The 20,360-nt window shown below is 42.9% G+C and overlaps 1 protein-coding gene, 1 non-coding gene and 1 pseudogene across 3 annotated transcripts in view; all 3 read right to left on the bottom strand.

Moving 5' to 3' along the window:
* Positions 1 to 7,298, bottom strand: part of VWA5B2 (von Willebrand factor A domain containing 5B2) — a 38,218-nt gene extending 30,920 nt beyond the window's left edge. For both annotated transcript variants that reach the window (XM_028731718.2, XM_028731719.2), the window contains exon 1: positions 6,051 to 7,298. The gene's annotated coding sequence lies outside the window, so the exon portion shown is untranslated. The remainder of the gene's footprint in view (positions 1 to 6,050) is intronic.
* A 7,341-nt stretch (positions 7,299 to 14,639) lies between these two features.
* LOC114598241 (5S ribosomal RNA) lies at positions 14,640 to 14,758 on the bottom strand (annotated as a pseudogene).
* Positions 14,759 to 19,942: 5,184 nt separating this feature from the next.
* Positions 19,943 to 20,061, bottom strand: LOC144328173 (5S ribosomal RNA). Its single transcript, XR_013393409.1, has one exon. It is a non-coding gene; the product is annotated as a 5S ribosomal RNA (ribosomal RNA).
* Positions 20,062 to 20,360: the final 299 nt, after the last annotated feature.

The following is a 20,360-nucleotide window of genomic DNA, read 5'->3' as shown; positions in this document are numbered from 1 at the left end:
TTGCGAGAAGCAAAGCTACAGGGAACCAGGCAGAGGGCCTTCTCGGTAGTGGCGCCCGCCCTGTGGAACGCCCTTCCAGCAGATGTCAAAGCGATAAACAACTACCTGACATTTAGAAGGCAGCTGAAGGCAGCCCTGTTCAGGGAAGTTTTTAATGTGTGACATTTTAGTGTATTTTGGTCTCTGTGGAAGCCGCCCAGAGTGGCTGGGTAAACCCAGCCAGATGGGCGGGGTACAAATAAATAATAATAATAATAATAATAATAATAATAATAATAATTCTCAAAATCAGTTGCAAGGAAAACATGGGCAAAGATTATACACCTATGATCAGAACTAGGCAGTCGTGCATGATATAAGCTGTGTAAACACCACACATTTAAAGTACATGACCTCCACCAAAGTATCCTTGGAACTGAAATTCACCACACACGGACATGCAATTCCTGGCAATCTTAAGAAACTACTCTTCCCAGGAGTCTTTCGGAGGACTCATGTGCTTTAAATGTATGGTGTGTACACAGCCTTTAAAAGCTGCCCATTGCTTGGAGTTTTCCACTTTCCCCTACTTCATGACCTCCCATCTCTCAAATTTATTGTTGTTAATAATTAATGCCCTGGCAAATATTGCAAGTATCTTTTAACATCTCAGCTACTCTCTACTCTTTCCCCTTCCACATGTGTGAATTGGTCACCCAGGTAACCTCCGTGGGTGGCTTATGGGATGGGGCAAACAGATGCTGCCCTCTCTCATTGGTCCGTTGGAAAGTCTGGGCCCCACTGAGGGCTCAAGCAAACTGGAAGATGATCCGTATTCTGAAAATAAACCTTTGTTTCCAGGTGACCTTGTAGATGCAGCACTGGCTACACTGGAGAGGTTCTGGCCAGCTGCTGCTCATGAAAAAGATGGCATGGAAAAACAAACAGAGGTGCTATGCAAAGCAGCTAATCAACCCTGAACATGTGTCAATTCAGTGCTTGCATTTCTCTTTGCAACGTAAGCAGTGGCCTGTTGAAACAGATGGGGGTGGAAGGGAGTTGCTGGTTTCTTAAAGCTGCTGTTATGGTTAGAGTGGTTAGCTGCTGTACTCTCCAGAACAGCAACAATCAAAACAGTAATAAGACAGGAGATTGACGATAGGGTGCGTTTTCCCCCAAACCCCGAGAACTGCCACTGACGACTAGGTTTTGGCTGAGCCTACCCATACTCACCATCAGCTACATCAAACCATATGAATCCACAGGAAGCCATGGAATATGGATCGTGACTCAAAGCCTCTCCTTGCCTACTCAAGACCCTATGGTTTCATGCGCAATGCATGTGTTATTTCTGTCTGCCATGACACTGATTGGCCGCAGCTTCATGTTTACCAATGACTTATCACTGCCTGTTTTTTTTCTTCTTTTAAATCATCAGTAACCTTTATATTTATCTTACCAAAGTAAACAAGACCCATCTGGTCTTTATGTTTTATGCAGGTAGCTGCGAGGCAGTCTGTAATGAATAAACACAGATCCCTGGGTTAGCACTCTGTGATCCCCCCCCCCCCCCCCGATCCTTTCTTAGTTTCTGGGAATGCAGCAGCCTACAATCTTATTACGGTAATATTATAAGAACAAGCAACCCTGGATTTCTGCTACTTTCTCCCTAGCAAAAGATCCTCTTCCCACTGTATCCAGGGGTGGTGGCTGTGTGTGTTCATGTGTGTGTGTACATGTGAACAGGGTAGAAAATAAGTGTCCCATTCTTAAAAACTGACACCTTCTCCAATTGTGTGTACAGTGTCTCTCAAAACAACAACAAACTAACCTATGGTCACGTAAAGCATACTCAATAAACACACAAGACGTAACCGGCTGTGTTCTTAGATAAATAAGGTATACTATTCATGTAAGGTAAAGGTAAAGGTACCCCTGCCCGTACGGGCCAGTCGTGACCGACTCTGGGGTTGCGCGCCCATCTCGCTTAAGAGGCCGGGGGCCAGCGCTGTCCGGAGACACTTCCGGGTCACGTGGCCAGCGTGACGAAGCTGCTCTGGCGAGCCTGCACCAGCGCAGCACACGGAAACGCCGTTTACCTTCCCGCTATAAAGCGGTACCTATTTATCTACTTGCACTTAGGGGTGCTTTCGAACTGCTAGGTGGGCAGGAGCTGGGACCGAATGACGGGAGCTCACCCCGCCGCGGGGATTCGAATCGCCGACCATACGATCGGCAAGTCCTAGGCGCTGAGGTTATACCCACAGCGCCACCCGCGTCCCTTACTATTCATGTATCAAATCATAAATTTCAATATAAAGTTCCACAAATGAACAAAGCAGAATTCTGTTCATAAGGTCCAAACAATCCACATGAAAGGTTGTTGCAGTTCCACAGAATCCTTTCATAGTAGTAGCAGCTACTACTATGCCATAAGAGCCACTGTCCTGTAATATCACATATGAACTTTAACTACTGATGGCGGCGAAACAAGGCCAATATTCTGGAAATCCTTGTCTTAGACTCTGTGAAAGGATTCTGTGGAACAGCAACAACCTTTCATGTGGATTGTTTGGACCTTATGAACAGACAGGTGGAATAGACACTATTACACAGATGGACCTTATGCATGAACTGATTAGAGAATGATCTGATCCACTGGGTCTTCTACTTTGTTCGTTTGTTGAACTTTATGAGTTACTTCCATTGAAATTTATGATTTGATACATGAATAGTATACCTTATTTATCTAAGAACACAGCCGGTTACGTCTCGTGTGTTTATTGATTATACAGTGGTACCTCGGGTTACAGACGCTTCAGGTTACAGACTCCGTTAACCCAGAAATAGTACCTTGGGCTAAGAACTTTGCTTCAGGATGAGAACAGAAATCGTGCTCCGGCAGCACGGCGGCAGCGGGAGGCCCCATTAGCTAAAGTGGTGCTTCAGGTTAAGAACAGTTTCAGGTTAAGAACGGACCTCCAGAACAAATTAAGTACTTAACCCGAGGTACCACTGTACAGTGTCTCTCAAGCATTTCAGGCAGGGCACAATTCCCAACACTGCTTGGAGATCCTTGGAATTGAATCCAGGATCTTTTGTATGCAAAGCAGATAGTCCACCATAGATCTACAGCCCTTCCCAGAAGAAGACTGCAGAACTAGGAAGGGGGCTCTCTCAGAGTTTGCCACAATGGAATAGCATGGCTGTAGCAATATAGAAGAATTGCTGCAACTAAACTAAGGGCTTTTCTGCACTTAGCTTCCTCTGCTCTTTTTAGGCTCTGTCTGCACTTTAAAGCTCCATGTCAGAGTGCCTCCCCTCCCCCCCTTTTTTCTCTCTGGAGCTATCCCTGTGAAAACCTGCTCTCTGAAGTTCAATTGGAGCAAATGGTAATATGTGGAAAAGCCAAATTACTGTTTACACTGATTCAGCATTAAAGAGCAGTTTTTTGTAGGGAAAGATCCAGATGGCAAAAGGTAAGTGTGGATAAGCCCTGTGTTGGGAACATAAGCACCTGTACAGTTGTCTTTAAAATCATTGGTCTTTTTAATGACTCTTTTTTGTCTGTATGCAGTAGCTAAAATAGATCCATAGCAAGGGTTTTTGACAGTAAATCCGTTATTTAAACAATAGGTCCCCCTCATCTTTGAGATCTCCTATAGAGGCTTTACACCAGGTACCTTCACTCGAAAAGATCTAGCAGTGCCCAGAACAGGACTTTGTTGTAGGGGCCCCACAGCCTGCCATACTGTACACAGACATCATGACTGTTTATTGGAGCCTTATCCTAGAGTGACACTGGCTCTTTCATCTCATCTACTGCTTGTTCTATTTGTTTTCATACATTTCTGAATCATTTTATAGTGCACTGACACATATCTTGGGTAAGAAACCTGGCTGTATTTGTGAACAAATAATAGTAATATGCATTGCATCCTTCCTCAAAGAAAGTGGTGGGGAACCTGTGGCCCTATAGAAGTCAACTCTCATCAGCCCCAGCTAACATGGCCAATGATCAAAGATGACTTTTGGGCTGGGGTATTGTTTAGGGGGTTTTGTTGAGGAGGGGTTGTTGCTGTTATTGATATTAGTTTGTTCTATCTTTATTTTAGATCATCTTATGATTTATGTGGAAATTGTTCAGTTTGGTTGTATACTTTTTTGATGTTTTACTTATTGTTTATGACTGCCTTTGTTATGGTTGTAATTAATTTTCATGCTGTAAGCCGCCTTGAGCTTTTAACTTTGGAAAGGAGACCTACAAATAAAATGATTGATTGATGATGGGAATTGTAGTCCAGCAAATGCCACAGGTTCTCCATCCCTGCTCCAAGGAGTTGATCACAGCATGCATAGGATACCAGGCAGTTTCCCATCTACTGCTAACCAGATCTAGTTCTGCTGAGCTTCAGAAGCAGAAGCCTAACACACAGAATCATGGAGTTGGAAGGGACCATGACATGTTCAGACCATTCTCTTTGCTGCAAATGTTTAAACTTTCATAAACCACCACCTACCCAAGACAAGACAAAAGCAGAAGCATGGACAGCAGAGGTTAGTACCTGCAGGCAACCCTGGAGAAGTTGTGAAAAGCTCACAGAGATGTGACAAACATTCTCACCCAACTTCCTGGTGGCTGAAAGCTGGAGCAGAGTCAGAAATAATGAGCCAACAGAGCAAACTGAATGGAGTTTTATTTTCAGGAATGGAATATAAGGACAGTATTCTAAATAGGATTATCTGAGACACTTCACTAGCTGTCTGGAGACTGCCCTTATTACACTAAGCTACCCCCCTCTCAGGTCACACCCCTTCCCACAACTTCTGAGGTTATGCCAACTGAATTATTACACACACTCTTGAGATCCTCTCTCCGGTCCAGGACAAGAGGTCTAAAATGGGAAAACAGATTACTGGTGCCAATGACATAAATAATTATAATAGGTATTAAGATGGAGCCTTCTGCTGGGGTTCACTGCCTACAGTAGTCTTAGTCTTGCCATGCAGACAATAAATTTAAATTTTGATCTAGAACCCACAAACCTAATGAAATGCCCAAACTCACTCTGGGCTGTGATGCTATGAGAATGCTGTTTTATATCTTGTAAACTGTTGTTCTGTGACAAATTTTTCATTGATTGGAATGTTTTTACTGTATGCTACTGTTTTGGTCAATTGTATTTTATACTTTTACTGTTTTGTTTTTATGGCAAACCATCTAGAGCGGGCTTCTTTGTCTTGAAAAGAAATATATTAAATAAAATAGACAAAAGTTCAACTTGAGAATGAAATAAAGGAGAGACTCCTTTCACTCACCTTCTTGGAGCAATTTGATAGACGCTCACCTGGGAGTTCCCTCTACTAAGACTACAACATATTTGATCACATGAAAAATTCAGCCTAATATATCAGTTGTCCCCAAAACTGGGAAAACCCCTATAGTCAAGTGAAACCTCCGATCCAATAGCTTGTGGGGGGTGTGAGACCTCCAGCACTCCTTACCCCTATTTCTTTTCAAAAACGGTGGAGCAGAAATAAAACTAAACCAGGTGAATACTTTTAACAACAGAGGGTTGGGAACATTTGCTAATATACCATGATGAGTTACAGTAAATAATTAATATGATACATGTTCAATACATAAGTGCAGGTCTGTTAGTGATGCAGCAGGAGCAGGAGCAAGAGCAGCTGTCAAGACAGCTGAAAGGTTTGGTGTGCCATGTTCTGTTTGCTCCCTTTCCCATTCACAAAATGTGGGTCACATAACTGCAATATGGGTTTCTCGGTCATCAAGACAAATTAGCAAGATCCGCTTTGTAACAAAGCAAAAGATTCTGCCCATTTGTTCTTTTAAGAGAAAATATGGGAAACAGTAGCAAGCTAAAGTTATTCCTTGCTCAGGGATTGGCTGGGCGCATCTTACACTCAAGGGGTGCCTGCCCCCCCCCAAAAAAGAGCCAGGGTCCCATACAGTCACTGCCTCCAATGCTACTCGGCCTCACCCAATCTCCCACTCTTTTCTTGCCCTACAAAGTTACCCAACACACAACTGAGCATTAAGGGCTTACCTGGAGAATGAGACACTGTCTGCTGTTTTAACCAGCTTGGTTTGGGATGAATTAATATGGATGAAAAATCAGCACATTTCTGGATGGGATCCTGGCATCCAGAGTTACCAGAAGCCTAGTTTCTCCAGCCTCTCAGCCTCTGTCTTCTCCCTTTCAAGAGGGAAACTGTCAGATTCCCTGTGCGATTGCTCACTCACACATACACACTCCCTCTCTGCTGCAGACTCTCTCTAGTACTAGCTGCCTCAATGCCGTAGTGGCTACATCTCTACTTCCTCAGTGCCAGCCAGATGCAAGGAAACGGAGCAGCTCCAAGCCTGGCCTAATTAAAGGGCCAGGCTGTCTGCACTGCTCTGACAGCACTGAGGAGAGAAAACAGCCAGTTCTGCAAGCTTTGTCTTTGCCTTGTTCTCTGGATTATAAAGTCTGCCTGTCAGAGGTAATGAACGGAGAGGAGAGAGGCGCAATTTTATTAGAGAAAAGACACTAGGTATAGTCTATAATCATCTATATCAGGGGTCAGCAACCTTTTTCAGCTGTGGGCTGGTCCACCATCCCTCAGACCATGGGCCGGACTATATTGGGGGGGGGCATGAACGAATTCCTATGCCCCTCAAATAACCCAGAGATGCATTTTAAATAAAAGGACACATTCTACTCATGTAAAAACACGCTGATTCCCGGACCGTCTGTGGGCTGGATTGAGAAGGCGATTGGGCCGCATCCGGCCCCTGGGCCTTAGGTTGCCTACCCCTGATCTATATCTATATCTCATTTTGGACAAAGTAACTCCATCTCTTGCACCAAAGAAACACAAATCCTGCTATGGGATACATTGTTTACCATTACTAGAAGAACAGGATTTTAACAGAATGTTTTCACAAGGATTGGAGTAGTGGAAGACAGAGAAGGAGGTGGTATCTGCTGTGGCACACTGGGATAATGACTTGTTTCAGTGCCTTCAACACACTTTCAGACGTTTGTCCATAACCATGAGGCCTAGAAATGTCATGAAAAGTTTCAAGAAACTATATTTCCCAAGCAAGCCCACAGATTCTATACTGAGTATAGCACACAAACAATTCTGGGGTGCACCCTGGATGTGCCCAGTTATAATAGAGAATACTGGGTTAGATGGACAGAAAGGCTGGCCTGGGTCATTAGAGACCCACTGTGAAGAGATCTTTTACATCACCTCAAACGATGTTTTTCAGTGGAAACAGTTTACACACTTGGGGCCAAACCAGACATGATGGGTTATCATTAACACCCCCCCATACCCTTTTAAAAGCAGAAGGTATATTTGTTGGCATTCATCTGTCTCTGGAGAATGGAAGAGTGTGCCTTTGGGGATAAACTCAAACTGTTGGAGACTTACAGCACCTGCTGTGGCAGTATAGACCAATACAGCAGAGACATATTTTATTGCAGGTGGGGCAGATAAAGGGGTCCGATTTTCCTACTGCAGGTGCACCATGGCATTTCTTCTCTGTGTTTCTCCTGGCAGTCTTGCCTCCTATGGTCCCTGCTGAGGATACACAAGCTGTCTGTCTGTCTCCAGGAACTGTGATTGTCTGCCAGGGATTCCCATATGGCGGGGTTAATGTTGCCAGCCTTCATGTCATGCTTGCAGACATATTTGTAACACAGAGTTGGTCTGCCAACAGGTCTTATCCTGAAGCCAGTACCTGCTGAACACATCTTGGGGGATCCTACCATCTTCTATTCTGTGTACATGACCAAGTCAATTATGCACGAATCCTCACCCCAACCCGTACCTCACCTTCAATACTCCAGGCACTTTTCTCACTTCTTGGCTCCAGTATTGGGAACTGTGGAAAGTGTCTAAAACAACAGATTGGTGGGAGGTAATGCATGGAAATGGATATAAGTCCAGCACACTATTCTACACACTCCTGTTATTGTTAAAGTAAGGCATACCACAACTTCCTCATTTATATGAGAAGAGGGCAGGCACATTAAAAGAAACCCATGGCAACCACCATGTTCTATTTGACTCTCAGCTGCCTGTAATCAAGTGTAAAGAAATCATGTGAATACGTATGCCTGTGTGAACCACAGTATCACTCAGGGATACTTTGAGGTTGATGTGATAAACATGGTTTGATAGAGTACACATGGAAAGATTTCACTCTTTTGATTTATTCACAGTCTTACTACTAACCCATTGGTCATGTAATGCAACAGAAGCATTTCTATTTTCCCCTCTCAGTAACTGGAAGGGCTTTATTTATTACATTTTAATACCACCTTGATGGGACGCGGGTGGCGCTGTGGGTTAAACCACAGAGCCTAGGACTTGCTGATCAGAAGGTCGGCGGTTCGAATCCCCGTGATGGGGTGAGCTCCCGTTCCTTGGTCCCAGCTCCTGCCAACCTAGCAGTTCGAAAGCACATCAAAGTGCAAGTAGATAAATAGATACCGCTCCAGCGGGAAGGTAAACGGTGTTTCCATGCGCTGCTCTGGTTAGCCAGAAGTGGCTTAGTCATGCTGGCCACATGACCCGGAAGCTGTCTGCGGACAAACACCGGCTCCCTCGGCCTATAGAGTGAGATGAGCGCCGCAACCCCAGAGTCGGTCACAACTGGACTTAATGGTCAGGGGTCCCTTTACCTTTAATACCACCTTTTTACGAAAGTCATGAGGCAGTGCATATCTTAAAAGACACAGTAATATGCAAAATAAATATTATTTAATATTAAATAAATATTATTAAATATTAATCAATATAATGTTGCATGTTGAATAATATGCAAAATAAATATTATTAAACATTAAAAACAGCAATGTGCAGCTGCAACAGGCTGGAAAAATAGGAAATAAAACTGGAATTACACTGGAATTACTGAGGCTGCAACCTTATCCACAGTGACTTTGGGATATGTATCACTGAACATTAGCTGCACCTCCCCTTTCTCCACACCCATCATGATGTTTCATCTTTAATTTACTTAGTGTCAGCCTGAGAGTTTAAGTCCATGGTATCAAAATCTAAAAACTGCTTCAAAGACATGTTTCAACTGTTGTTGTTTCTTAAGGTATTATTCTTGCACTCTTCAATTTTCTTAAACTAAGAGATTTTCCTAACTGGATATACCGGTAATTTACTGCTCAGCAGGACTGCCCTACTTGACCTGAAGCAAAGTTAGTCCAAATGACCCAAACTGAGTTCTGTTTTAGTTTCCTTCAGGCTTCCACCAGTCCCTCCAAAAGGAAGTAGGAACGAACCACTTGCAGGCTGGACAGTTCCTTTGTGAATCATATTAACTGTTGTTTTTTCCTCTCTGAGCAAGCTCTAAATTCCTTATTCTTATCTTGTCCATTTGCCTGTTCTGAGATCTCAGCCTTCTTCCTGTTTGCCTATCCTGACTCCTTGGTATGGTGTCAGCTGTTATCTGCCAGGAGAAAGTCCTAGTTCTGACTCTGAAAAGACTTGTCCAGCATATTTTTAAGCATATTTAGTCAGAGGTAATTCCCAATGGGATTTATTCCCTAGTAACTGTGTTTAGGATTGCATCCTTTAACTATATGTTTACATTCCAGCTTTGTCTTGGTTTTCCCCATAGGATTCAGATTTGGCTTATAATGGCCCTGGTGACTGCCACCTGGTACTCTATACCAAAGGAGAACAAAGAACTCAGAAAATGCCATTGAAGGATCTATCCTTAGTAAATCCTGGTCAGGAATGAAGAAGGAAACTACTATTATTTAGTATCTGGAACATTTATTATTTGGATACCTATAAATGTACTCAATGCCATCGCATGCACTTAAGGGGCGGGAAATAAATAATTAACACCAAAATCTTTTTGATTTGAATTGCACAAAGGTGAACTATTCAGAAAGGTGTGGCTGGAACCTTTGCAATTTCTCGCTTGATGAAAGAAAAGGCTGCTATTTCAGGATAACACACTTGCAATAACAACTTATACATTTTTGTTCAGAGCCTGTCATTGTTAGAGAATAGGGAGCAATTTCTGAACAATTTAAGCAGCTATTACTGTAACTACATAATGGTGGTGTTTTATAACTATATAATTACTGGAAAATATAAATATCTTTCTTGATGGGTACAGTATAATATGTTTCACAATATTTATGTTGTAAAATTCACTGATATAACTAGAATTTACTTAGAGCTATAGCAGGAAAGGGACGCGGGTGGCGCTGTGGGTAAAACCTCAGTGCCTAGGACTTGCTGATCGCATGGTCGAATCCCCGTGGCGGGGTGAGCTCCCGTCTTTCGGTCCCAGCTCCTGCCCACCTAGCAGTTCGAAAGCACCCCTAAGTGCAAGTAGATAAATAGGTACCGCTTTATAGCGGGAAGGTAAACGGCGTTTCCATGTGCTGCGCTGGTGCCGGCTCACCAGAGCAGCTTCGTCACGCTGGCCACGTGACCCGGAAGTGTCTCCGGACAGCGCTGGCCCCCGGCCTCTTAAGTGAGATGGGCGCACAACCCTAGAGTCGGACACGACTGGCCCGTACGGGCAGGGGTACCTTTACCTTTTTATAGCAGGAAAAAGAATAAACTGCAGAAGTCAACTCCCATTCCAATTCAACTGACAATTTATTCTGATGAAAGTCCTGTATAGTGGTACCTTGAGATAAGTACTTAATTCGTTCCAGAGGTCTGTTCTTAACCTGAAACTGTTCTTAACCTGAAGCACCACTTTAGCTAATGGGGCCTCCTGCTGCTGCTGTGCCGCCGGAACACAATTTCTGTTCTCATCCTGAAGCAAAGTTCGTGACCCGAGATACTATTTCTGGGTTAGCGGAGTCTGTAACCTGAAGCGTATGTAACCCGAGGTACCACTGTATTTACCCTACAATGTACCGGTATTCCTGGGCAGCTCCCTGTGTGACTTTTGAAAAATGTTGCACCCTCTCATCAATTACACCTACCAAAGGATCCCCTTTTTATTTTATGGAGGCATGATGGGAAATGGCTTGCACTTTCCCCCTTACACAAAGTGAAGCACAAGGCCCCTGTACATCAAAGTGCAGGGATTAATTCCAGAGAACTGGTGTAGCAACACTAAAAGCCCAGTTTCTAGTACAGGCTAAGCATACCTCAGGGACATATAACCACAGCTGCTAGCAGTGAAGAAATATCAGAGATTGCTTACTCGTGAAAAGACACCTTCCTCATGAGTAGGCTTCTGACTTTAGGCCTGTAGACACACACTGTGCCATTGTTCTTCTGCTGGCACCAGCACTCTCAAGAACCTCCTCTGACACGCCCAGAGGTTCTTCCTCAGGTATCAACCCAGAAGTCCTATCAAGGGGATCTTCAGCACTGGACTCAGGGTGCCCTGCCTGGTCCTTCAGATGTGGGGTGTCCTGTTCCTCCTCTGAGGATTCGTTGTCTGGCACCAGAGCAGGACTAGGCACACCACCACCTTGCCCAACCTAGCCCTCTGCTGCTGCTTCAGGACTATAATGACTTGCTGCCAAATAATTGCATTACCCACCTGTACAATTATGAATAAACAAATTTAAAAGATAAATAAATGTATCTTCAGCCTCCAGGGCTCTGGGAGAACCACAGGTAAGTTGGGACCACAGCACTTGCCAACCTGTTAAACTGCATTACATGATCAAGCAACTCATCCTCCTGATGAGAAAACTGTGCTGAGCATGGCTGAAGCAGCACTTTCCCCCTCAGCTGCATGCCTAAAGAATACGCATTTCGTCTGCATGCAGCCCTGCAGCACTTGCATCAATCTCATTAGAGAAGCCAACATTAGCAAGCAGCAGGACTCCCTTGCATCTGCTGTAGGGGTGTGGCACATGGAGGAAACGATTGCACAAATGTTTCTTACTCCATGCTTTTATAAATGTAGTGAAGAAAAATACAGAAATTACATTGCTACATTCTGCTCCCCTGAACCTATACTGATATGCACTATAATATTTGTCCCTCCTTTGACCATTAATGTCAATGCATATTAATAATAATAATAATAATAATAATAATAATAATAATATAGTAGTATTTCTGCTTCAACAAGATGCACAGTCCCCATGCCCCCCCCAAAGAATCCTGGGAACTGTTGTTTACCCACCCTTCAGTTTCCAGCACCCTTAAACTATAGTTCCCTGGATTCTTTTTTTGGGGTGTGGGGTTGTTATGTATGTTTACCCAAAATCTTAAGTACTCTATCATACCAACCAATTGGCCACTAAATACATGGAGTTTTCATGCAGTGCGTTTCATTGGGTGTGAATAGGCAGTCAATGCAGTTGCTCTTCCTGACCATGCCTCTGGCAGCACACAGGCTGCTGCATTCTGCACTAGTTTGAGCCTCAGGACCATCTTCAAGGGAATACAAAAGTACAGTGCACTGCAGTTGCCTAAACTGAAGGTTATTAGAGTATAAGAGTACAGGGGTCAAGTCATTCTTGTCCAGAATAGGTCATAGCTGGTATACAAACTGTAGGTGGAAACTGGCATTCCAAGTCACCAAGGCCACCTGGGCCTCAAGTTAAAATTAATGGATCAAGATCTCCAAACTACACACCAGTTCCTTTCAGAGGTGTGCAATTCCACCTCCCAGACCTAAGAACCTGGCACCTCTGTTGTACTGAATTCAGTTTAAATTTGTAGACCCACATCCAGCCCATCACTGCTGGCAAGCTCGGTCCTAGCACCTGAACTGCTTCTCTTGATTCAGATGGTAGAGATAGAGTGGGTTTCATTAGCCACCTCACTCCACACATTCTGATGACAACTTCCAACAGCTTCATAGAGATGTTAAATAAGCATAGGAATCAGGATGGGCACCAGTGGAATTCCGTAAGACAACTCCCATAGAAATAGCTTCCCATTGCTATTAGGACAATAGCATCTGAAACCAACTACCGTATATGCAAATAGATTTGCATTCTACTCATGGGGTTATTTGGAGGCCACTCTTGAGTCCTTAAGCAAAATAACTGAATAATCTTTTAAACAAATGGGGGAAGTGATAAATGGGCAGAAATGTAAAGTGAGAAATATTCAGCAATGCTAAGATCTAATTTGAGCATTACATATTCTCTTAATGAAAAATAAGCCATGGGAGAAATATAGACAAAGAGTATTACAGCGGGTGTTATCTTATTCATCTCCCTCTGAGGATGAACAAATCAGAAGGGGATAATCACTAGCTCACCCCAGTACTGGATTATTCTTCTTTCCAATCAATAACATTGAAGTGAGATGCCCACCTTCCCATCACAACCAGACCAAAGAATGGTATATGCTTATCTAACAGAACAGGGACGTGACCTCTAATATGTCAGGACATGGATCAACTCCATGGACTTTTAATTAGAGAAAGTAAATCCTATGCAGATGGGTGCACACAGTTGTTATGAGGTTACCCTAGCAACTGTAACCTTGCCTTTGGGTAATAGGAAGCAAAAGGTGTAAACTGACAGGGCTCTGTTAATCTTCAGCCTACCTAAAGGGAATAAGGTGTTCTATGTGGATCACATAACTTCCTGGGCTGAAAGATTCAGAGATACTGCTTTTAGTACAAAATGACCCTATTTATTGATTCTGTCTGCTAGAAAACAGTCTTTACTAAATTCAACTTTAAAAATGCATAAGGTAGTTTTGCTCCCCTCCATAAATGAAATCTAAAGAAAACCACACTAACAAGTTTTGAAAGCATGGCCATTATTTGGTCTTAATTTGTAAAGTGAGCTGCACAATAAGAGGCTCTTTATCAGTTCTGACCCAGAATGGATTTCTTCACTTTTTCTGAGTTTCAATAATTTGTGAAAACTGGGTTGAAGCAGTAAAGTGTTATCAATGGCTCCTAGTTGCAATGGCTATGATCTGCTGCCACCGTTGGAGGCAAGAATGTTTCTGAGTACTAAATGCGGGAAACCACAGCAGTGGAGAGTGCTCTTCTGCATCAATCCTACTTGGTGGTTGCCCAAAGGTATCTGGTTGGCCATTCTGAGATCAGGGTGCTGGACTAGATGGGTCATTGGTCTGATACAACAGGCTTTCCTTATATTCTTAAAACCATTTTTATGGATGACACTTTTCTAATATAACTCAGTCAACAGAACCCTCTAGTGGTTAAAGCCTGCAAATAACTAGAGCTATTGAAAAGAAGAAATTATGGCACCTGAGACAAAATTAGAACCATAGAATTGAGTCAGAAGCTTAAATGTAAAAAAATATTAATCTAATGCCTCCTGCAATTTGCATTATTATAATAATTGTGGTAATATCTAGCACCTATCTCACGTGCTTCTTCGAACATGCCAAAGGTTTGAAAGGTGCAGGTCCATAGCTGTCAACTTTCAGATTTGAAAATAAGGGATCAGCAGCCTCACCTGTCCTGGGGACAGTCTACGAGATATCTAACCATCTGGGATAGCAGCAGGAAATGGCACTGGAATAAGGGAATTTCCCGCAAAAAAGAGAGGAAAGGTTGATAGCTATGTGCAGGTCAGAAGGAAAGCAAATTAAAAGATTGAAAGAACAGGCAGCAGCGACTGGTATGAAATGGATGGCAAGTGGAGGGAAAGAGTTCAAAGCGGGGCCGCCGACTGTCAGAAGTAAGCAAAAGCCTATAGCACCCAGTATTCCCAGACGGTCTCCCATTCAAGTACAAATCAGGCTTGCCCCTGCTTAGCTGCCAAGATCAGATGAGATCGGGCGTGTTCAGGGTAGTATGGCCATAGACACTGCACCAGTCTCCCAATGCAGCCTTTAAGCATATCCCCTAATTTTTTTACAGTGGTACCTCTGGTTAAGAACTTAATTCATTCTGGAGGTCTGTTCTTAACCTGAAACTGTTCTTAACCAGAGGTACCACTTTAGCTAATGGGGTCTCCCACTGCTGCTGCGCCGCCACCACACGATTTCTGTTCTCATCCTGAAGCAAAGTTCTTAACCCAAGGTACTATTTCTGGGTTAGTGGAGTCTGTAACCTGAATCGTCTGTAACCCGAGGTACCACTGTATTTTTATTTTTTGGTGCTGTGGGAAAAAAGAAGGGACAAATACTTTGTTAGTGGGGTTGTGAGGTTCACGTATTCTGTTGAAAGGGAAAAAAATTTCATGTGAAAATCTGTCAGGAAATGCTATTTCTAAAATGCATAGGCATATACACACAAAACAAAACCTGTTATAAAATTTATTTTTTTAAAAACACTACTTAAGAGAGGAACTCAAAGTGGGAATGCTCTGATATTTACCTGTGGGAAAAATTGGGCATGTTAGATTTGGACCTTGGCAACCTCTTAACTTTTGATGGTCCAGCACTTAACCCTTTTGTTCTTTTCTTAAGTAGTCCCTGAAGCAAAGGGCACATAAGGGTGTTTTTCCTGAACAGTTCCAAGTTTTACATAAAGAAATTTGCATACATTTCTCCCTGCAGTCAGCTCTCTCCCCACCTCTTTTAAGTTGACATAGCCTCTGTGCATGTGCAGAGTTCATGCTTCAGCAAATCTATTATACCATTAAAAGTGTCGCATCTTTTGGCTTAATTACCATTTGAGTAAAGGAAGGGAAGGGTAAGTAGTTTTTAAAAATAGGGTTAGCATTAAACCCAGCAATTCACGTTTTCACCAAAGCCAGCAATAGAAGTTGGTCAAATTAAATTTCTGTTAACTCAGTGCTAATTAATCATATTCCCTGCACACCTGCAGCCCAGGCAAAGGAAATTGGGAGTACTGCCTCCTTTATGTACAGGAATTTGGGGTGCAGGTCTCTATTAAAAAATGTGGGCTATCATTATTGTGTCATTCACGGAACAATCATCTGCTCCCTTATGTATGGGTAAAAATGGCCAGAGAGTCAGAATTCATAAGATCTTTGACATTCTCAGTCATTTCAGCCGTACCATTTGCAGACAAAATTCTCTGCCCTTTATTTACAGGGATGGTCAAGGCTCATTCTACTTGATTATGAATTTGTATGTGCTTAAACACTGAATAGACTTTGAAGTCTGATTCCCACCCCCCCAAATTTTTTTATTGATTTTCACAAAATTATAAACACACAAACAGACATAAATCATAGCCTTATTAAAACTAATCTTATTAACATTGTTAAGTGACTTCCTCATATCCCCCTGGTTGAATTTCAATGTATATCATCTTAACGGTTTTCCAAATCAGTATTCTTATAAAATTAACTTAACATCTTTCTTTCTTTCTTTCTTTCTTTCTTTCTTTCTTTCTTTCTTTCTTTCTTTCTTTCTTTCCAATTCAGCATTAAACATATTAATTCATCACATTACATATTTAAATCCTAAGCCTATCTGGTAATTGCAAGCTTTTTCCAATTAGCTTAACTTAACATATTTAACTAAATAATCATTAAATTTTGGCCATTCTTCCTGGTACTCTTCCTCCTTCTGGTCACGGACTCTTCCAGTCAGGTCGGCTAGCTCTGGAAAATCCATCATCTTCACCTGCCATTCTTCCACTGTTGGTACTTCTTGCGTTTTCCACTTCTTAGCTAATAAGATTCGAGCAGCAGTTGTGGCATACAAAAATAATTTAACATCTTTCTTCGGCAATTCCAAACCTGTTATTCCAAGAAAAAAGGCCTCTGGTTTTTTATAAATGCATATTTCAACATTTTTTCAATTCATTATAAATCTTTTCCCAGAAGTCTTTCACCTTGGGGCAGGTCCACCACATATGATAGAAGGTACCTTCTTTTTCTTTACATTTCCAACATAGATTATCACAGTTATGTTAAATCGTTGCTAATTTAGCAGGACTCAGATACAATCTATACATCATTTTCATTGTTTTCCTTGTACAGGCAGTGAACTTGACCCTTTTCTTCCAAATTTCCAAATCCTCAAACATTATGTTATGTCCTACATCTCCTGCCCAATCTATCATCACTGATTTAACTTGTTCATCCTTTGCATGCCACTCCAACAATAAGTTATACATTTTAGACAGATTTTTAACTTTAGAATCCAACAACTCTGTCTCCAACTTAGATTTTTCAGAAGCAAAACCATTTTTCTTATCTAATTTATATAATTCACTAATCTGGTGGTATTGTAGCCAATTTAACTTATCTTTAACTAGATCAAATGGTTTTCATTTGTATCCTTTATCCTCCAATAATAAATCTGAATATCTCAGCCGTTTGATATCCATATTTAACTTTTTCTGGGCCTTCGCCTCCATTGGTTAAAGCCGTCTGGGCGTCTTCCTTTCTAAAAGATCTTTATATTTTATCCAAACATTGTACAACAATTTCCTAATTACATGATTTTTAAATGCATTATGGGCCTTTACTTTATCATACCATAAATATGCATGCCATCCAAACACATTGTCAAATCCCTCCAAGTCTAAAACATTGGTATCCTCTAGTTGTATCCACTCTTTAATCCAGCAAAGCACAGCTGCTTCAAAGTAGATTTTCAAATCAAATCGTATCAATTAAAAAATTCAACATATATAATAGGACTGAAAGCGACCACCTACCTCTAATCGTCTCCACTACTGGCCAAAACTCAATTCAGCACTCTTACATAGAACATGAGGAAATAGATAAAGCAAATGAACCAGCATTGCGTAGAAAAAAATTGGACACCTGAGATAGCAATTGCAGTTGAGAATAGATTGAATTCATAAACTGCAATTAAGTTAAGATCAATTATAATAAACAATTTATCAATAGATTCCTCCCTGACGGCTTACGAAAATCTCACTGAGTCCTTGCAGGATGTGGTCTCTGTCAACATAAACTCAGCCGGCAAGCCATGCACTGCTAAAGGGCACTGTTGGTTTGACCAAGAGTGCCGCACAAATAAGGAAGCCTTAAGGAACACTTATTTGGTCTATAGAAACGCTGGACTAAATTACTTACCTCCATCTTATCTCAAAATCAAAAAAGAGTATAAAGCCCTTTTGGCCTCAAAAAAAAGGCAGTCCGAACAAAATTCCTGGTTCCTGCTACTGAATGCCTCACTAAACAATGAAACTAAACTCTTTTGGCCACTGGTCTCCGACTCAATGAAAAATAGTTCTTCAACCCCCAGCTGTGCTATTCCAGCTCAGGTTTGGGAGAACCACTTCAGAAATATATTTATGGAAAATCCAAACCTCCCTTCCAGCTTCCAGGATGATAACAGGGCAGAATTGTCACTGCTCCCTCATTGGAGGCCGGTTACTCTGGAGGAGGTCCATACATTAATTGGGAATCTGAAGAGCGGAAAGGCTCCGGGGAAAGACTTTATCCCAGCGGAGTTGATTACATTAAACCAGCACTGGTGGGCTCCGCTTCTGGCAGCACTTTTTACGGTAGTAAATAACTCGGGTAAGGTACCATATAGCTAGAAACATGCTATAGTAGTCCCAATCTTTAAGAGAGGCCACCCAAATGTACCCTCCAATTATAGGCCAATTAGCCTGCTCTCAATAATTGGGAAGCTGTATGCCCGATTCCTCAGTAGCAAACTGACAACTTTTCTAAATGAACATAATATACTATCTGAAGCCCAGGCAGCCTTTTGTGAGAACCATTCAACATCAGACCACTGTCTAATGCTGTCCTTCCTAGCCGAGAAGTATACCAGGCCTCTAGAGGGTAAACTCTTCGTGACCTTCATGGATCTGAAATCAGCATTTGACTCCATCCCCAGATCCCAGCTATGGTCCAAATTAAATCTGATTTTGCAGGACAAACAACTCCTCTTTCTTATAAAAGCCCTGTACAATGGAACCAAACTGCAGGTCCAATGCGGTCGACAGGGACAGTTATCGAACAGCATCGAGATGACTAGGGAGATGAGACAGGGATGCATTCTGGACCCCACATTGTTTTGTCTATGTTTAAATGACCTAGAAGAGAGCTTAATGGACCCAGATGGACACCTTCCAAAAATTGGAATGAGAAGGACCCCCTTGCTGTTATATGCTGATGACGCAACCATCATCTAACGTTCCAGACAGGGTTTGAATTACCTGCTGAGGAAATTTTCTGATTACTGTTCTGGAAATGGTTTATCCATTAATTATGAAAAATCTAAAACTGTAGTTTTCGAAAGAAGCTTCTCCCGGTCTAAATGGGTGCTGGATGGCCATAACCTTGAACAGATCAAATACTTCAGTTATCCAGGGCTCACATTCCATCATACAGGATCTTGGAAGCACCACTGGCAAACCTCCCTTCAAAAGGCGGCGATCACAAAGCTAGTATGGACTCAGATTCTTTTCCACAAAGGGCGGCATATATGTTCCAGCAGCCTTAAGGGTTTTCAACGCAAAACCCGTTTCCCAACTCCTGTGCACTGCAAATGTCTGGCATAATGGGGACCTGCCAAAGCTAGATGGCTTTCAGGCAAAATTTCTACGATCTCTGCTGCAGGTACCCAACTGTGTCCCCAACTCTATACTTCTGTTAGAAGCTGGTGAATGCCCAATTTCAACTAAAGCGTGGTGGGCTGCCCTAAAACATTGGCTCAGGATTTCAGTGTTTGATCTAGGGAAGTGTTTGTACCAAGGCCCTGGATGCTTTCCCCACGCAGGTTTCGCTTTGCGTAGTTCCTGTCCATTTGTGGCTGTCTTTGAATGCAATTCAACTGAACAGCCTGCAGATGCATTCCACTTGCAGCTCTGCTGTGGAGCACTTGATGTCCAGCAGCTGGCGCTCTCCAGCGGTGAAAGCACATTTGTCGGCGGTCAGCCTTTGGCCTAGCAATTCTCGGCGTAGTAGCTCATTCTGGGCCCTGGATGCTTTCCACGTGCAAGCAGGTATGAAAGGGGCAGGTCAGAAGGAAAGCAAACGAAAGGAAAGATGGAAAGAGCGGGCAGCAGCGCCTGGCATGAAATGGGCGGCAAGTGGAGGGGCAGAGTTGAAAGCGGGGCCGCTGAGCGGCAAAAGGAGGCTAAAGCCTACGGCACCCGGTATTCCCAGGCGGTCTCCCATCCAAGTACTAACCAGGCCTGACCCTGCTTAGCTTCCGAGATCAGACGAGATCGGGCGTGTTCAGGGTAGTATGGCCGTAGACGCTGTACCAGCCTCCGAACCCAGCCTTTAAGCAAGAGCGCAGGGAAAGCGCCTCCCCCGAGGCCCTGGATGCTTTCCCCACGCACCTTTCGCCTTGCGTAGTTCCTGTCCATTCGTGGCTGTCTTTGAATGCAATTCAACTGAACAGCCTGCAGATGCAGTCCGCTTGCAGCTCTGCTGTGGAGCACTTGATGTCCAGCAGCTGGCGCTCTCCAGCGGTGAAAACACATTTGTCGGCGGTCAGCCTTTGGCCTAGCAATTCTCAGCGTAGTAGCTCATTCTGGGCCCTGGATGCTTTCC

Source organism: Podarcis muralis, chromosome 6 (genome assembly GCF_964188315.1).
Source record: "Podarcis muralis chromosome 6, rPodMur119.hap1.1, whole genome shotgun sequence".
Taxonomy (NCBI): domain Eukaryota; kingdom Metazoa; phylum Chordata; class Lepidosauria; order Squamata; family Lacertidae; genus Podarcis; species Podarcis muralis.
Note: the sequence above shows the minus strand (reverse complement) of the source record. Positions and strands in the feature narration are given on the sequence as shown.